The sequence below is a fragment of the Zalophus californianus genome, chromosome 7, assembly GCF_009762305.2.
Source record: "Zalophus californianus isolate mZalCal1 chromosome 7, mZalCal1.pri.v2, whole genome shotgun sequence".
In the NCBI taxonomy this organism is placed as follows: Eukaryota; Metazoa; Chordata; class Mammalia; order Carnivora; family Otariidae; genus Zalophus; species Zalophus californianus.
In genome coordinates, this window is record NC_045601.1 from 55,182,646 (window position 1) to 55,195,167 (window position 12,522).

The 12,522-nt window shown below is 42.6% G+C and overlaps 1 long non-coding RNA gene across 2 annotated transcripts in view; it reads left to right on the forward strand.

Moving 5' to 3' along the window:
• Positions 1-5,423: 5,423 nt before the first annotated feature.
• LOC113927783 overlaps positions 5,424-12,522 on the forward strand; it is a 36,948-nt gene continuing 29,849 nt past the window's right edge. For both annotated transcript variants that reach the window (XR_003521740.1, XR_003521741.1), the window contains exons 1-2: positions 5,424-5,526; positions 6,628-6,761. This is a non-coding gene — a long non-coding RNA (uncharacterized LOC113927783). The remainder of the gene's footprint in view (positions 5,527-6,627; positions 6,762-12,522) is intronic.

The window sequence follows — 12,522 nt, forward strand, 5'->3', positions numbered from 1 at the left end:
ACAAGGGGCCCAGACATAATAAGATCCAGTGAGGAGGAGCTGGTGGAGGAAGGAGACACAGGAAGAAAAGCTTTATTTTCCCCACTGCATCGTCTACTCTTCTTGAAGTGAACAATCACGTTCCAATAGCCTGAACCCATAGGGACTTTAAAACTCCAAATGATCCTACTCAAATGGAACTTAGCCTATTGCTTGCAACATCTCTTGTTGCTCCTAAGTTTAAAGACAATGAAGAGGGATAAGAAGAAATATGAAGAAGACAGGATTGAATAATAATATTAGTTAATCCACTTTTTTTAAGTTAAATTAATTATTCACTGATTTATTCATGCAACAAATATGGACTAGGCACCTATTATGTGTTGCATAGTAATAAAGATACTGTGATCCAAGGACAGAACAATGCTAAGTCCTGGCCGTCAAGGACTCTACTTTTGAGTGGGGCAAACAGAAAATGAACTAAAAGACAAATTGATACATAACATGATATCTGCCCTCATAAATGCTAACATGTGTGAGAGTCTACACCAAGAATTTACTTACACAGAGCTCATCTACTCCTCACAGCAACTCAAAGGGTAAGTTTATCATCTCTATTCAGAGCAGGAAAGAACTTGTCCCAGGTCATCCTGGGCAGAGCTGAGCTCAGGTCTGCCTCATAATCTGGAGACAACGAGGTAGGTTTGTTGGCCTCCGCTGGACCTACCTACATCTGCCTGTCCTGAAGAAGCCTTCCCATTTAAGGGGAAGATGAGACCCTAGAGAGAGCCCTGGGGTCTCAGAGCACTGCTTGCTTGTAATTACCATGTAATTAACCATGGACAGCCTTCTGGAAGTTGCCATCTCTTTTAATTTAGATCTGTTACTGAAATGTTTTCTTTTCTTTCTTTCTTTCTTTTTTTTTATTTGAGAGAGAGAGAATGAAAGAGAGAGAGAGCACGAGAGGGGGAAGGGTCAGAGGGAGAAGCAGACTCCCCACTGAGCAGGGAGCCCGATATGGGACTCGATCCCGGGACTCCAGGATCGTGACCTGAGCCGAAGGCAGTTGCTTAACCAACTGAGCCACCCAGGCACCCTGAAATGTTTTATTTCTATTTAGCCTGATCCTAATTAAAATTTTTGTCCCCAATTTTGCTGTGAATGTCTTGAGGACCAGAAACATTTAAAAGATTTTAATCCTTAGTGGCTCTCAAGGCATTTATCTTGTACCCTGCACACAATGGACATTTATTTATTTTTTACAATGGACATTTTTAATATGGAGTTTACTTAGTTGAGTGTTTAGAAAAGGCAGTCCTGAGAATTTGCTGAAGGAGCTTCATCATTATCTCAAGTCACAAATGAGCTCCTTGCTCTTGATTTCTCACCTCAAGGCAGGTAGGGCTAAATCTTAAGAGGATTTCTTCTTTTAAATGTAGAGTTCACCTTGGAAAGTAAAATAAACTGGCCCAAAGTTTTTCAGTATAGCTAGAACTTCAAGGTACTCAGTTACAATGAAACATCCTATTTATAGAAAAGAACAGAATTGCTAGACTTACCATTTAAACTGGGAATTAAAAAACATGCACGTAGCACCTGGGGGTGGGCAGTGGGTTAGGCCTCTGACTCTTGGTTTCTGCTTAGGTCATGATCTCAGAGTCATGAGATGGAGCCCAGCCGCTGGATCTGCTCAGCATGGAATCTGCTGGAGATTCTTTCTCCTTCTCCCTTTGCCCCTCACACTTGTGCTCTCTCTCTCCCTCCCTCCCTCTCTCTTTCAAATAAATAAGAAATAAATCTTTAAAAAAATAATACACATGCACAAAACAAAACATAACCTGGGGATAAAATGATTTGCCATTACAAACCTTGTTACAGGAGAAAACATTCCTCCAAGCATCACGTTCAAACAGCATCCACTACAAATTTTGCTACCCAGCGTCCTGAGCAGTAAGGCTGCCTGAGTCTCCTTGCATGACAGGCCACTCTTTTACAAGAGGACTCATCAGGCACCCTCACTCAAATAAAATACCATTTAACATTTGTTTCTTTTTTTTTTCAACATAATGTTTCTAAACAAGACTGCAGAGCCAAGCAGCAAGAACATATAAAAACAAATACAGCCTTTATGGATGTGTAAATACTCTGGCCCTGCCATTCTTCCCTCAAAATTTACTGGAGCCCAGGAGACTGGAGCAGCGTGATGCTGAAAGGAAGTGCTTTCAAAGCACAATCAGGTTTATTCACACAAATGTGATCTTTCTGAGTCGTTAAGTGTAGTTATCCCATAATTTGAGAAAAAAAAATATATCTGGACGTGAGAGTGTTTTATTGGAATAATTACTTCAGGATGTGAGCCAGCTCCCAACCCTGCTGAGCCAACTTCCCACCCTTTTAACATTTCCTGGGTCACTCACTGTACCAGCGATCTCCTCTCTTATTTTGATCACCTTAGAACTGGCAGTCAGAAGGGGCTCTTCTTAGGAGCCGTTTCAGCCTCTATGGGATGGAGTTGTTAGCCTAACTCTAGAAAAGGGGCATGTATGCCATTGTTTCGCTGTCCGACTCATGTAAATTGGCATCTTTGGGCCCAGCATATTGTCATGATGAGAAACCACAGCACCCGACTGCTATGTGTACATCCAGTGAGGGAGGAGTGGTTCCGGATCTTGCTCATGTCCTGCATGATACCTCTGAAAACTAGGAATCAATCTGCTTGTGTTAAAGACTTAGGTGCGAAATAGAGACACATACTCAAGCCATTAGGATTAGGATGGGAGAAGATGAATAAAAATAGGGAGGAAAATAAGACACTAAGTGACTAGAGGCTGATGATCAAATTGAGTAAGGAAAATCCTTCCTTCAATCCACAAATATTTTTTTATAGATGTCAGGTACTCTGATAGGTTCTGTGACTAGGCAGATGAAATACAGTCCCTTTTAAGAGTATTCACAATATAGAAGTAGAGCTGGATAAGGCAATAATTTGTAGGACAGTGTATTATCTTGCTAGGGCCGCTCTAGTACCACAGATTGGGTGGCTTACACAACAAAAATTTATTTTTCACAGTACCAGGGGCTAGATGTCCAAGATCAAGTTGTCAGCAGGCTTGCCTTTTCCTGAGGCTCCCTCCTTGGTTTGCAGATGGCACCTTCTTGCTGTGTCCTCACATGGCCCCTCCTCTGTGTACATGTATTTCTGGTTTTTCTCCTCTTCTTACGTGGACACCAGTCATGTTGGATTAGGGCCTCCCCTTAATGTCCGCATTTTAGCTTAACCACCTCTTTTTTTTTTTTAAGATTTTATTTATTTAATTGACAGAGAGAGAGAGAGAGAGCGAGAGAGGGAACACAAGCAGGGGGAGTGGGAGAGGGAGAAGCAGGCTTCCCGCCGAGCGGAGAGCCCGATGCCGGGCTCCATCCCAGGACCCTGGGATCATGACCTGAGCTGAAGGCAGACACTTAACTGACTGAGCCACCCAGGCGCCCCATTTAACCACCTCTTTAAAGACCTTGTTTTCAAGGTACTGGAGATTGGGACTTCAACATATGAATTTGTGGGGGAGGGGGAGAGGACACAATTAAGCCCATAACAGTCTATTATAAACTATGATAGAGGTCACTCAGGATGCTTGGGAAGCGCAGAAGAGGGGGACAGTCAGAAGGGCTTCACAGAGCATCTGAAGAATAACCAGGTCTTATAGGATATATAGCAATTGGCCTGAGGTGCCAATGGTGAGTTCTTCCCACAGAAGGAACAGGGTCTTAATTAAGAACTCATAAGTACATGGTGACATTATGTATGTTAGAACCGTGTCTTATTTTCAGTCTAAAAATTCCACAATGGTACATGTCCTTACAATACAAAGACACGAAATAGGGATGTGTGCAAGTAGGAAAGATATTTAGAAACAGGAATGAGTGAGTGTTGGCATGGGATGGAAGCCGAGCTTGAAGTTTAGTTGAAGCAGTGCAATGATAGAATGTGGGGGTGCAAACTGGGTGCAAGGGAAGAGACAGAGGTCAGGAGAGGCCTACATATCAACCAGTTGTTCCTTACTTGCTCTTGGGCACTGTGTGTGTATACTTCTTGAGTCAGCAGCAAGTCTGTATTACACAGAGTCTTCTTCTAGGCTCCTGCCACCAGTAACCTCTATCTGAGACACAAACAAATGAAGTCCACACTCCATTCCTCTGCATGGACTTTATTGTTCAGCAGACAGTTTTCCCTTTGAAAGAGGCTTTTAGGAGCCAAAAGTTTCTGGATTTGCTGTCCCCAGAACCACACTGAAAGTCTGTCGGATTAATACAGTTGTAGTTTGTGGTAGAGAATTAAAGAAATGAGAAATTTTCTGGCTTATATTTGTGTAACATCTCCGTGCTGCATCCCCAAAAAACCACCCTCCATTTTCCCAGCTCAGAATCAGTGACAGTAATAATGATTTGAATTTAAAACTAAAATTGGATAATTTGGGGGTTGGAGAATAGAGGAAATTATGGATTGAATCAAAGAGTTATATTCCTCAGAGGAAGCTGCAGGTGGGTAAAACAATTCATTTGAGTTTGGTTTTGAGGATTAAAAGGGGGAAATTCTTTTTCAGAGGCACTGAAAAATGTAAGCAGTATGTGATTCAAAGATGTCCACCATCTGGATTTGAATGGATCAGCTTTCAGAGAAGAGTGACATCAGAGAGCAATTCTCAACTTCTGAAGCCCTGAGAGCCCAGGAAACAGGGGGAGCTTAAAATGCCCTGAAATTAATTTTCCTGCTTTTATGATTTTAGCCAGTGTTTTCATTTTAGTATTGATACCCAGAAGCAGTTTCTCAAAGGACTCATTTTTTAAAAATCGCATCAAATAAGCAAATGACACTATTCATTTACTTGACTAATACAGATTTCAAAAACTGCTGAATTGTGTCAAGTTTAAAAGACCAAGATCAAATTTACATACATTCAAGCCAACTAGGGGATTTACTCAAAATTATTATAACTTTGAAATGTGCATTTAAATGAGCTGCAGAAGGAAACGGTGGTAAGCACTAGAATTAAAAGTATGTAAACGTTTTACTTTGTTTCCATTTTTGTCCCTAAATGTCTGAGCTTTTCATAATTCTTGGTTTGACTCCGTTTATCCATTTTTAGTTTTTATTATTAAATTCATAAGCTCTCTCCATATTTAGTATAATACCACAACAATGCAAAGTTCCATGAATTTTTATTTACACGTGAAGTTCAATCCCAGTCCCAGCAGGAAATTTTTACGTTATCTAATCCATTCATCTCAGTTGTCAAGAAGAAACCTCAGGCATGAAAAGGGAAAAAACATTTCTCAGCGATACAAAGTGATTCAGTGGCAGAGATGAACCTCAACTACGACTCCCGGGTCCTCTCCTCTAGTACCTTCTCCCACCTCTCCTCTTTTTCCAGAAGATTATCTTCCCTGGATGTCTGGAACCTTCTGGGTCCTCTTTCCAGCCAGGATCTGATCAAGTGGACAGAGATTGAAGTTGAAGATGAATAGAAGGGGATCATGGTCACTGTTGAGGTGCAGGATTTATCACAAGTCAAAGCCAAATTCAGATGAGTTTTGTTTGAATTGTTAATTGTCATTCACCTTCCTCCTTCTTTTCATTAAAACAGAATGTGAAAAGTAAAACAGACCTTCAGTCTAGATTTTCATACTAGACTGTGGGACAAGAACTACCCTCATTGCTTCTCCATCACATTTACGGATAGTATGGGCCTTTGCTTGGCCCAAGTTCTGTATGAAAGAGGTTTTTAATTTGCAGGTCAATTTCCTTCACATAAAAAATCATGATTCATCTCCAACTATGTGCGTTAAGGTGGAAATTGTGGAGATACGGAGATGTATGGCATGGTCTCTGTATTCGTAAAGCTTATAGTAGTAGAAAGTTTAAGTTAAAAAAAAGTAACTTTTCAACTTAAAAAACATTCCTAGCCTGCCAGTTAGTAATGGTTGCGTGTTCTTCTTTTTGCATTTACTGGAAGGAGAAATCCTAATAGTTTAGTGGGAAAGGGCATCATTGGGGTTTTCCGCCGGCATGCTGGAAGGAAGCATGCACTATTTCAGACAATACAATAACGTTCTTCCAGCAAGAAGGAACTAGTTCAGTGCCTAAAAGTGGTTCAAGGCAAAAGTTCCTGAGAGAAAGTAGTTCGGGGGAGACTTAAATGGAATCCTAAGGGACCAGCTTCCCTGGTTGCTTCATAACGCCAGTAGAAAAGGAAAACAAAAGCCTTTTCTCCGCCCACTCTCCTCTGGACTTCCATTGGCGGGACGCCTGGGACTGACAGCTGAAGGCTGCAGTGCTTGGCTTCTCCTATTTGGGGGGGGAGGGAGAGGGGACTCCTGCCTCTAGGGTCCCACTAGGTATAGTGACATTATTTGCTGAAATTTTTACTTATGAACACAGAACTCTAACTTTCATAATGGTCAATGAAACTTTTTATCCATGAATATGAAATGTTCACTTATGAGCTGCAAATGCCGGCAGGCGTTCATGGCTAGTGTCCCACCCTCCCCCAACCAACGCTTGCCCTCTCCCTCCCCCCCACCCCCCATGGTACCTGCCCCCACTCCTGTGTTTCCTCTGGGAAACTTGATTCTTTGGCCTCTCTCTTTCAGATCAGACCGATAGGAGCCCATTCCGCTCAGGAATTAGCAACCACCCGTCATACCTTGACGGAGCAGAATCAGTTTGTCAGCCGGCTCAGTTTATTATAAAAGGAATAGAAGCAATCGGTGCAGGACCTCTACAGGTAGGTGAGAATTGCTATTGCATTTGTTAACATTGAGGACGTTCAAGAATAGAGTGGCTTTAAAGACAGCGTAAGTGTTTCAATATATATGTTAAGCTCTGTGGCAACTCTGTGCAAAGTTGAAGTTACTGTAGCCCTAGAGTTTTCGTTCGGTATAGGTTAATAAAATCCTTTTATTTTAAAATAGAAGGATTCATTGGGATGCTCTGGTTCCCTCCTCATGATGATGTGGCAAGGTTGTCTCTTTTGGAAAGAGTTTAGATCTGTGCCCCTAACAAAGCCTTTCTTTCACACATGTAAAATATCAATAGAACCACTGAAGGACGGGGTCGAGGAGAGCCAGCCTTACCATGGTTGTCTGAGTTTGCAGTGTCTGTTTTTGCTCCATTCTTTGGTCACGATGAGTGGAGGTGGGGCTTTCCTGGAAGCTCTGTTGTGGCGAACTGGCCCAGACCTGGCCTTCCCCACTCAGACCATGTGAGCAGACCCACGACCTCACCATCACCCTGCTTCAGGACAGCAACTGAAAGCGCGGTCCGTGTCACAATAGTTCTATTTAAATCCCGCCGGGAGAAACCCGGCCTGAGAGTAAAGGCTGGTGGAGTCAGTGGCAAACTCGTGCGTGTCTTTCCTTTCCTTTCCAGGGTCGATCCCTCATGTTTAAAGTAGGAGACTCTCAAAGTCAGGAAACTAGTCAGACGTCCAAACTATGCAGTGACGCTGAGGGCCCTGTGAACCGGAAACAGACATTTACAGTATCCCTTTCCAACTCAGTTGTTTCCAAATATCTACCTCTGATGCTAAAGGGGAGTGGGCTCTTGGCCCAAAGTCTAACGTGGGCAGAGGGAACGACAGTTCACCAAGGTCACTTTTATTTTTCGTTTTTACTGTGTAGAGAGTTGGGTGTATAATGTTGGCTCTTTTACAAGAGGCTGGTAAAGGGAGAGGAAAGAGGAAAAAGTAAGACTGTTTTTAATTCATCAAACTGCTGCTGATCTCAGAATAATAAACACAAGTCTGTTTCCTTGATTTTTTTTCTAAATAACAAATATTTGGGTAAGGAGTTTGATAAGTGCCCTGACCATAGAAATTATTTACCAAAATGATGTATCAGTAAAAAACAAACAAAGAAACAAACAGCGATCTCCGCAAAACCCTTGAGTATGTCTGTGAGATTCTTCGGTCTGGTTCCCAAGGTCCTTAGTCATCATTTCCCTCATCTTTTGAACTTGATCAAAGCAACACGAGGGCCTCTGAGGGGAAAGATTGGTTCCATTATGCAAAAGGCAATAAGGTAGTGCCCTTCCCAGCAGTTAATCGACAGGAATGTTGTAAAATACCGTGTGGTTTTCAAATACCAAGGCGGAAGTTTTCTGGTTTATAACCTCCCTAATCATCCCAACTGGTCTCCTGGCTTTCTCAGGCATTGCTGACTGATTCCATGCTAAACCAAACTGGTGAGGCTGGAGACCTGCTGGCCCAGGTAGACCAGCCCTCTGCCAGGTGCTTACCTACACTGGCCCTCAGAGCCGCCAAACCTGGGCTTCTCCCCCAGACCCCAGCCAGAGGTCTGGAATTTCCACAGCGCTGAGTTACTGTAAGAGCCTCCCAACTTAAGTCACTGACCCAAACAGGCAGCAAATTGCATTTAAATGAGCAACGCAGGCCCTGAGGAAAATAGGAGGGAGAATATAAACTGTGGTCACTGCATTCTTCTGATATTTGAAAATTAAAATGGAAATATTTTGTCCATTTGGATTTCTGGGAAATTTAGGGTGGGAAAATTCTTCTGGAGGTCTTGTAAGTAGGGTATCACTTTTTTAATTGGATGAAGTAATGAAATTATATTCTGTTTGTTTATTTGTTCAACAAATTTTTTTTTTTTTTGAGCGACTCTCATGGCCAAGACCCAGGCAGGTTCTGAAGAGATGACCATGAACAGGAAGGGTCTGGTTCAGTGGGCTGATCAAGAATGGAAAACACATACCACTGGCATGATGGTTCTCTTAAGGTGAAGAACCTCCTTACTATGTGTAAAGGGAAACACAAATGAACCATCCACCTCCCGGGAATCTCCTATTTCTTAGAATAGTTTTTCCAATTAGGACCTCAAGAAGTTACAGGTCATCAAAGCCCACATCCCAGCCGTGCTCTGCCTGGTGATTCCAGAGTCCTTGAGTCCCCAGAGACCAGCTCAGTGCTGTTTATAGGTGGGAGGGGATATTCTCTCTGCTTCTGAAGCATAAAATTCCTTGCGAGGGAGGGCACCTGGGTGGCTCAGTCAGTTAAGTGTCTGACTCTTGGTTTTGGCTTAGGTTGTGGTCTCAGGGTTGTGGGATCGAGCCCCACGTCGGGCTCCATGCTCAGTGCGGAGTCTGCTCGAGATTCTCTCCCTCTCCCTCTACCCCTCGCCCCCACTCGCACTCTCTCTAAGATGACTCCAGCCATGCAGCAGGGATCCCGTTGTGCTTCAAGATGGGATTAGATGGTTTGGGTTTCAGAATGCCTCCTTAATCAAGCTGATGAAGTTGGTCCCTAATCTAAATCAGGAAAATACCTGCTTTTAACCACATTTGTCTCAGGGTCTTTGAATTACTTGATATATCCATAATCCAAATCACAGATTGTTCTAGGAGACTGAATGATTCAAAATAGCTTAAATGAGGCACTGGAAAGCAGAAGACTCTATTTGTCCAGTTTATAACAAACCAAAGAGGAACAGGAGTGTCCGGCAGTTCAGAAAGGGGCAGGTAATGACAGATGGGATATAAACGGAAGGGAGGAGACTCCCAGGCAACAGTCTTGTTTTCATGTTTTCATAATGGAGTCTTTTCACAGGATAGTTACATGTTACACACAAACTTTTTGCCTAAGAAAATAGATTGGATTTAGAGAACACTTTTCTTTTTTTTTTTTTAAAGATTTTATTTATTTATTTGAGAGAGAGAGAGAATGAGAGTTAGAAAGCACGAGAGGGAAGAGGGTCAGAGGGAGAAGCAGACTCCCTGCTGAGCAGGAAGCCCAATGTGGGACTCGATCCCGGGACTCCAGGATCATGACCTGAGCCGAAGGCAGTCGCTTAACCAACTGAGCCACCCAGGCACCCAAGAACACTTTTTCTTTTGAATAGCTCAAAGAAAACTATTGCATCTAAGACTAGTTATGTGGGAGACTCTTTCTGTGTGAGCCTGACATCATGCTAACTATTTAAGTGGAGGTCAGAACAGCTTTCAAATTTGTAAGACCATGTTATCCTTATACAATATCTTTCATTTGAGCACTTACTCTCCCAGTACTTCTGTAAGGGTGTAGATAATTTATGGCTTATTTTATGGGTAGAGAAACTGAAATGGCTAACCATTAACAGGTTGTGTTTTCTCAAAGTTACCCAGTAGGTAATTAGTAGATTTAAGAAAACAATCCAAGACTGTGAATTCCCAGTTTCTTGGCCTTTCCCCCTTAGACCTTTATACCTTAGATCCTAAATGCAATGCCATAAGAATGTAAGAAATGCTGTATTAAGGACCCCAGTAGACTATTGCCTTATTACTGTCACAGGATATTTTGATGGGGAGCTTGATAGGTAAGCTTGTTAGTTACTGTCTATGATTTTCTTTCAAATTTAGTACTGCTATAAAGGGAGTCCTTAAAAGCAGGATTCTTGCCCTGGACCCTTAGACAGTAGCACATACAGACTCTTGCCCTGGTACCACAAACACATATTTATTAAGCACCATATGGGTGCTCGGTGCTGGTACAACATAGCCATTATGCCTTCCCTGATGATTAGCACTGGTCCCAGGCCCCACAGAAACACTGTTGCACCTCTCTTGCTCTGTGTCCCTCAGGACAAAAGAACTGACCAAATGCCATCCAGGCTTGTGGGCTGTGCCACTGCTGACATCAGAGATGGAATGTGGAAGATATAGGTAGCAGAAGCACTTAGGTAGAAAAAAAGACAAAGACAAATTAATTTGTCACGTCCTTCCTTTCAGATTGCAAAATCAAGTATCACATCCTGGTAGTGCTGAGCTCCCATTTTCTTCCTCCTCTTTGGGTTCCAGTTGGTGGTTCCAGAGATACTCAGGAGTTAGTGTGGTGTTCACCGTAGTTGCAGATGGTAGCTGAGGAACATTTTACAACATGAGACACTTTGACATTACTCTTAAATTGTACATCTAGGGCAGCTGGGTGGCTCAGTCATTAACTGTCTGCCTTCGGCTCAGGTCATGATCCCAGGGTCCTGGGATCGAGCTCTGCATCGGACTCCCTGCTCAGTGGGAAGCCTGTTTCTCCCTCTCCCACTCCCCCTGCTTGTGTTCCCTGTCTCGCTCTCTGTCAAATAAATAAATAAAATCTAAAAAAAAAAAAAAAAAAATTGTACATCTAGAGGGCTCAATATACCACTTGTGAATCGTGATACTGATTCTTTACTTGAACATAAATATTAAAGCATATATAATACAGACCTCGAGTCATACAGTAGACCCCATAAATACTATATGTAGACCTGTTCACAGGTTATTATTACCTTACCATGGAGCCTTGGGCAGGTCGTAACTTCTCTGAGTTTCTGTTTCCCCATTTGTAAAAGAAAAGTGTTGGACTAGATGCTCTCTAGAGTCTCTTTCAACTCTAAAAATTGTTTTTTAAAATTATTCTGCCTATTTATAAATATATATGCTTCTAACAAAACTTGAACAGCCTTATAAAAAACCTACTATAAACTTTATATGACCTGCTATAACCCTCACAAAGCTTGTATAAAAATCTAAGCCCCTCTTCTTGCTCATTTTGTCTTTCCAGCCTCATTCATTCATCAGGCATTTATAGGGTACCAAATATAGGACAGATATGGTGCTATACTTTGAGTGAGAACACAGCAACAACTAAGTCACAGTTGATGTGTTCAAGCATCTCACAGGCCAGAAGACACATAATGAGACTAGTAGACTGCAATCAAGTCCATATAGTGAGGGCTGGGCCTGCAGAAGGAGGCAGCCCACAGAGCAGTGGGTCCCTTCTCTGCCCTGAGGGCTGAGAAGGATCTTTGGAGGAGGTAGGGTGTGAGTTGAATCTTAATGAATGAACAGTAGTCATGCCAGCCCAGAGAATGGGAAGAACACCTCAGGTAGAGAGGATAGCAGACAAGGCACAGGGGCCAGAGGGAACGTGCAGTGTGAGGAGGGCAAACGTGTTGGTAGAGTGTCCTGTGTGGGGCATGGCCATGTGGGGCAGAGCCTGCAGCAGCAGGAAAGTGCTGGGAGTCTTAGATAGACTTTATTCTGTAGGTGATAGAAAAATTTCAAAAGATTAGAAATAGGGGAATGACATAATAGATTTAGGTCATAGATGGATCACATTTTAACAGTGGTCTGGAGGAAAAATGAATTAGTGGAGGCCAGATTAAAATCAGAGGAACAAGTTGGGGGCTGCAGACATAATCCAGGTGAGAAATTCTCAAGGCCTGGGTGGGACAATGATGGTACAAATGGACAAGTTGGGGGGCAAGATTGACATCATATTTTGGAGAAGGATGTGGGTCTATTTAGGTAACAACCAAGTCCCTGCCTACATTGGTCCATTTGATTCTCCCAATGTGAACAGCAGCAGGAAGACGTTACCTGCTCCACATTCTCAGATTTGCATCTTTAAAGTTGTACTTGCCACTTATTTCACATTAGGGAAGTTGAAAGAGGGACATGGACTCCCTGCATTCCAAGAGGCTCATGCATTGATCATCGTCAGCTTTTAGAAGCTG